The sequence below is a fragment of the Oncorhynchus nerka genome, unplaced genomic scaffold (genome assembly GCF_034236695.1).
Source record: "Oncorhynchus nerka isolate Pitt River unplaced genomic scaffold, Oner_Uvic_2.0 unplaced_scaffold_419___fragment_2___debris, whole genome shotgun sequence".
Classification (NCBI taxonomy): Eukaryota; Metazoa; Chordata; class Actinopteri; order Salmoniformes; family Salmonidae; genus Oncorhynchus; species Oncorhynchus nerka.
In genome coordinates this window covers 157-6,341 of record NW_027039197.1, presented here as the reverse complement: position 1 = coordinate 6,341, position 6,185 = coordinate 157, and the positions used below count along the sequence as shown (strand labels likewise).

The following is a 6,185-nucleotide window of genomic DNA, read 5'->3' as shown; positions in this document are numbered from 1 at the left end:
GGAATGACTTGCTTTTGGGGAAACACTAGGCATAAGTCAAAAACTTGATACAACTGCAGAAAAAGTTATACTCTTCTGAGTCAGCGACCTAAGGACTGTTGCAATCTCGAGAACTCTCTGCTGCTCTACCAACATTCCTTTCAAAGGTCAACAAGTGAAGATTTCTTCTCTCAGGGAAAGATATTTGTTTGTCAAGCACATGTCAAGGTGCACTGCTGTCAAAAAGTTGGCGTAAGCCACAAGAAAAAGTACAATCCTTTGAGCCGGATTTGAACCAGCGACCTAAGGATTACAGCAATTTCACCTACAGTCCTCCGCTCTACCAACTGAGCTATCAAAGGGTGACAAATATAGTCAAACGCCATCCCCTAGATGGTCAGAGGTTCGGCAGAAGCATATGTTCCCTTTAAGAAATTAATCTGCTGAGTTTGGTGGTTTCTTGGAGCTGCTGAGGATTGCCCCCAGGTCTTCGTACGTTCAACTAATGCTCTATTCCTCTGAGCTACATCCCCTTAGATTGCAAGTAGTTGCATTTGGGAATAGACAAAAGTGAGCCGAGGAATAAAATCGCTGTTTAGCCCCTCACTGCGAAATGTCTTTTTCTCTCCCTTTTGGTCCAGTGGTTAGGATTTGGTTCTTTTACCACCGCGGCCTGGGTTTGATTCCCGCTCAGGGAATGACTTGCTTTTGGGGAAACACTAGGCATAAGTCAAAAACTTGGTACAACTGCTGAAAAAGTTATACTCTTCTGAGTCAGCGACCTAAGGACTGTTGCAATCTCGAGAACTCTCTGCTGCTCTACCAACATTCCTTTCAAAGGTCAACAAGTGAAGATTTCTTCTCTCAGGGAAAGATATGTGTTTGTCAAGCACATGTCAAGGTGCACTGCTGTCAAAAAGTTGGCGTAAGCCACAAGAAAAAGTACAATCCTTTGAGCCGGATTTGAACCAGCGACCTAAGGATTACAGCAATTTCACCTACAGTCCTCCGCTCTACCAACTGAGCTATCAAAGGGTGACAAATATAGTCAAACGCCATCCCCTAGATGGTCAGAGGTTCGGCAGAAGCATATGTTCCCTTTAAGAAATTAATCTGCTGAGTTTGGTGGTTTCTTGGAGCTGCTGAGGATTGCCCCCAGGTCTTCGTACGTTCAACTAATGCTCTATTCCTCTGAGCTACATCCCCTTAGATTGCAAGTAGTTGCATTTGGGAATAGACAAAAAGTGAGCCGAGGAATAAAATCGCTGTTTAGCCCCCTCACTGCGAAATGTCTTTTTCTCTCTCCCTTTTGGTCCAGTGGTTAGGATTTGGTTCTTTTACCACCGCGGCCTGGGTTTGATTCCCGCTCAGGGAATGACTTGCTTTTGGGGAAACACTAGGCATAAGTCAAAAACTTGGTACAACTGCTGAAAAAGTTATACTCTTCTGAGTCAGCGACCTAAGGACTGTTGCAATCTCGAGAACTCTCTGCTGCTCTACCAACATTCCTTTCAAAGGTCAACAAGTGAAGATTTCTTCTCTCAGGGAAAGATATGTGTTTGTCAAGCACATGTCAAGGTGCACTGCTGTCAAAAAGTTGGCGTAAGCCACAAGAAAAAGTACAATCCTTTGAGCCGGATTTGAACCAGCGACCTAAGGATTACAGCAATTTCACCTACAGTCCTCCACTCTACCAACTGAGCTATCAAAGGGTGACAAATACAGTCAAACGCCATCCCCTAGATGGTCAGAGGTTCGGCAGAAGCATATGTTCCCTTTAAGAAATTAATCTGCTGAGTTTGGTGGTTTCTTGGAGCTGCTGAGGATTGCCCCCAGGTCTTCGTACGTTCAACTAATGCTCTATTCCTCTGAGCTACATCCCCTTAGATTGCAAGTAGTTGCATTTGGGAATAGACAAAAAGTGAGCCGAGGAATAAAATCGCTGTTTAGCCCCCTCACTGCGAAATGTCTTTTTCTCTCTTCCTTTTGGTCCAGTGGTTAGGATTTGGTTCTTTTACCACCGCGGCCTGGGTTTGATTCCCGCTCAGGGAATGACTTGCTTTTGGGGAAACACTAGGCATAAGTCAAAAACTTGGTACAACTGCTGAAAAAGTTATACTCTTCTGAGTCAGCGACCTAAGGACTGTTGCAATCTCGAGAACTCTCTGCTGCTCTACCAACATTCCTTTCAAAGGTCAACAAGTGAAGATTTCTTCTCTCAGGGAAAGATATGTGTTTGTCAAGCACATGTCAAGGTGCACTGCTGTCAAAAAGTTGGCGTAAGCCACAAGAAAAAGTACAATCCTTTGAGCCGGATTTGAACCAGCGACCTAAGGATTACAGCAATTTCACCTACAGTCCTCCGCTCTACCAACTGAGCTATCAAAGGGTGACAAATACAGTCAAACGCCATCCCCTAGATGGTCAGAGGTTCGGCAGAAGCATATGTTCCCTTTAAGAAATTAATCTGCTGAGTTTGGTGGTTTCTTGGAGCTGCTGAGGATTGCCCCCAGGTCTTCGTACGTTCAACTAATGCTCTATTCCTCTGAGCTACATCCCCTTAGATTGCAAGTAGTTGCATTTGGGAATAGACAAAAAGTGAGCCGAGGAATAAAATCGCTGTTTAGCCCCCTCACTGCGAAATGTCTTTTTCTCTCTCCCTTTTGGTCCAGTGGTTAGGATTCGGTTCTTTTACCACCGCGGCCTGGGTTTGATTCCCGCTCAGGGAATGACTTGCTTTTGGGGAAACACTAGGCATAAGTCAAAAACTTGGTACAACTGCTGAAAAAGTTATACTCTTCTGAGTCAGCGACCTAAGGACTGTTGCAATCTCGAGAACTCTCTGCTGCTCTACCAACATTCCTTTCAAAGGTCAACAAGTGAAGATTTCTTCTCTCAGGGAAAGATATGTGTTTGTCAAGCACATGTCAAGGTGCACTGCTGTCAAAAAGTTGGCGTAAGCCACAAGAAAAAGTACAATCCTTTGAGCCGGATTTGAACCAGCGACCTAAGGATTACAGCAATTTCACCTACAGTCCTCCGCTCTACCAACTGAGCTATCAAAGGGTGACAAATACAGTCAAACGCCATCCCCTAGATGGTCAGAGGTTCGGCAGAAGCATATGTTCCCTTTAAGAAATTAATCTGCTGAGTTTGGTGGTTTCTTGGAGCTGCTGAGGATTGCCCCCAGGTCTTCGTACGTTCAACTAATGCTCTATTCCTCTGAGCTACATCCCCTTAGATTGCAAGTAGTTGCATTTGGGAATAGACAAAAAGTGAGCCGAGGAATAAAATCGCTGTTTAGCCCCCTCACTGCGAAATGTCTTTTAATGACTTGCTTTTGGGGAAACAGTAGGCATAAGTCAAAAACTTGGTACAACTGCAGAAAAAGTTATACTCTTCTGACTCAGCGACCTAAGGTCTGTTGCAATCTCGAGAACTCTCTGCTGCTCTACCAACATTCCTTTCAAAGGTCAACAAGTGAAGATTTCTTCTCTCAGGGAAAGATATGTGTTTGTCAAGCACATGTCAAGGTGCACTGCTGTCAAAAAGTTGGCGTAAGCCACAAGAAAAAGTACAATCCTTTGAGCCGGATTTGAACCAGCGATCTAAGGATTACAGCAATTTCACCTACAGTCCTCCACTCTACCAACTGAGCTATCAAAGGGTGACAAATACAGTCAAACGCCATCCCCTAGATGGTCAGAGGTTCGGCAGAAGCATATGTTCCCTTTAAGAAATGAATCTGCTGAGTTTGGTGGTTTCTTGGAGCTGCTGAGGATTGCCCCCAGGTCTTCGTACGTTCAACTAATGCTCTATTCCTCTGAGCTACATCCCCTTAGATTGCAAGTAGTTGCATTTGGGAATAGACAAAAAGTGAGCCGAGGAATAAAATCGCTGTTTAGCCCCCTCACTGCGAAATGTCTTTTTCTCTCTTCCTTTTGGTCCAGTGGTTAGGATTTGGTTCTTTTACCACCGCGGCCTGGGTTTGATTCCTGCTCAGGGAATGACTTGCTTTTGGGGAAACACTAGGCATAAGTCAAAAACTTGGTACAACTGCAGAAAAAGTTATACTCTTCTGAGTCAGCGACCTAAGGACTGTTGCAATCTCGAGAACTCTCTGCTGCTCTACCAACATTCCTTTCAAAGGTCAACAAGTGAAGATTTCTTCTCTCAGGGAAAGATATGTGTTTGTCAAGCACATGTCAAGGTCCACTGTTGTCAAAAAGTTGGCGTAAGCCACAAGAAAAAGTACAATCCTTTGAGCCGGATTTGAACAAGCGACCTAAGGATTACAGCAATTTCACATACAGTCCTCCGCTCTACCAACTGAGCTATCAAAGAGTGACAAATACAGTAAAACGCCATTCCCTAGATGGTCAGAGGTTCGGCAGAAGCATATGTTCCCTTTAAGAAATTAATCTGCTGAGTTTGGTGGTTTCTTGGAGCTGCTGAGGATTGCCCCCAGGTCTTCGTACGTTCAACTAATGCTCTATTCCTCTGAGCTACATCCCCTTAGATTGCAAGTAGTTGCATTTGGGAATAGACAAAAAGTGAGCCGAGGAATAAAATCGCTGTTTAGCCCCCTCACTGCGAAATGTCTTTTTCTCTCTGCCTTTTGGTCCAGTGGTTAGGATTCGGTTCTTTTACCACCGCGGCCTGGGTTTGATTCCCGCTCAGGGAATGACTTGCTTTTGGGGAAACACTAGGCATAAGTCAAAAAACTTGGTACAACTGCTGAAAAAGTTATACTCTTCCTAGTCAGCGACCTAAGGACTGTTGCAATCTCGAGAAATCTCTGCTGCTCTACCAACATTCCTTTCAAAGGTCAACAAGTGAAGATTTCTTCTCTAAGGGAAAGATATGTGTTTGTCAAGCACATGTCAATGTGCACTGCTGTCAAAAAGTTGGCGTAAGCCACAAGAAAAAGTACAATACTTCGAGCCAGATTTGAACCAGCGACCTAAGGATTACAGCAATTTCAACTACAGTCCTCCGCTCTACCAACTGAGCTATCAAAGGGTGACAAATACAGTCAAACACCATCCCCTAGATAGTCATAGGTTCGGCAGAAGCATATGTTCCCTTTAAGACATTAATCTGCTGAGTTTGGTGGTTTCTTGGAGCTGCTGAGGATTGCCCCCAGGTCTTCGTACGTTCAACTAATGCTCTATTCCTCTGAGCTACATCCCCTTAGATTGCAAGTAGTTGCATTTGGGAATAGACAAAAAGTGAGCCGAGGAATAAAATCGCTGTTTAGCCCCCTCACTGCGAAATGACTTTTTCTCTCTGCCTTTTGGTCCAGTGGTTAGGATTCGGTTCTTTTACCACCGCGGCCTGGGTTTGATTCCCGCTCAGGGAATGACTTGCTTTTGGGGAAACACTAGGCATAAGTCAAAAAACTTGGTACAACTGCTGAAAAAGTTATACTCTTCTGAGTCAGCGACCTAAGGACTGTTGCAATCTCGAGAAATCTCTGCTGCTCTACCAACATTCCTTTCAAAGGTCAACAAGTGAAGATTTCTTCTCTAAGGGAAAGATATGTGTTTGTCAAGCACATGTCAATGTGCACTGCTGTCAAAAAGTTGGCGTATGCCACAAGAAAAAGTACAATACTTTGAGCCGGATTTGAACCAGCGACCTAAGGATTACAGCAGTTTCACCTACAGTCCTCCGCTCTACCAACTGAGCTATCAAAGGGTGACAAATACAGTCAAACGCCATCCCCTAGATGGTCAGAGGTTTGGCAGAAGCATATGTTCCCTTTAAGAAATTAATCTGCTGAGTTTGGTGGTTTCTTGGAGCTGCTGAGGATTGCCCCCAGGTCTTCGTATGTTCAACAAATGCTCTATTGCTCTGAGCTACATCCCCTTAGATTGCAAGTAGTTGCATTTGGGAATAGACAAAAAGTGAGCCGAGGAATAAATTCGCTGTTTAGCCCCCTCACTGCGAAATGTCTTTTTCTCTCTCCCTTTTGGTCCAGTGGTTAGGATTCTGTTCTTTTACCACCGTGGCCTGGGTTTGATTCCCGCTCAGGGAATGACTTGCTTTTGGGGAAACACTAGGCATAAGTCAAAAACTTGGTACAACTGCAGAAAAAGTTATACTCTTCTGAGTCAGCGACCTAAGGACTGTTGCAATCTCGAGAACTCTCTGCTGCTCTACCAACATTCCTTTCAAAGGTCAACAAGTGAAGATGTCTTCTC

At 44.4% G+C, this 6,185-nt stretch overlaps 5 non-coding genes across 5 annotated transcripts; all 5 read right to left on the bottom strand.

Annotated features, from left to right (window-relative positions):
• Window positions 1–254: 254 nt before the first annotated feature.
• Window positions 255–341, bottom strand: trnay-gua (transfer RNA tyrosine (anticodon GUA)). The gene is given in 2 exon segments: window positions 255–290; window positions 305–341. It is a non-coding gene; the product is annotated as a tRNA-Tyr (tRNA).
• Window positions 342–927: 586 nt separating this feature from the next.
• Window positions 928–1,014, bottom strand: trnay-gua (transfer RNA tyrosine (anticodon GUA)). Its single transcript is given in 2 exon segments — window positions 928–963; window positions 978–1,014. It is a non-coding gene; the product is annotated as a tRNA-Tyr (tRNA).
• Window positions 1,015–1,604: 590 nt separating this feature from the next.
• Window positions 1,605–1,691, bottom strand: trnay-gua (transfer RNA tyrosine (anticodon GUA)). The gene is given in 2 exon segments: window positions 1,605–1,640; window positions 1,655–1,691. It is a non-coding gene; the product is annotated as a tRNA-Tyr (tRNA).
• Window positions 1,692–2,281: 590 nt separating this feature from the next.
• trnay-gua (transfer RNA tyrosine (anticodon GUA)) lies at window positions 2,282–2,368 on the bottom strand. The gene is given in 2 exon segments: window positions 2,282–2,317; window positions 2,332–2,368. It is a non-coding gene; the product is annotated as a tRNA-Tyr (tRNA).
• Window positions 2,369–2,958: 590 nt separating this feature from the next.
• trnay-gua (transfer RNA tyrosine (anticodon GUA)) lies at window positions 2,959–3,045 on the bottom strand. The gene is given in 2 exon segments: window positions 2,959–2,994; window positions 3,009–3,045. It is a non-coding gene; the product is annotated as a tRNA-Tyr (tRNA).
• Window positions 3,046–6,185: the final 3,140 nt, after the last annotated feature.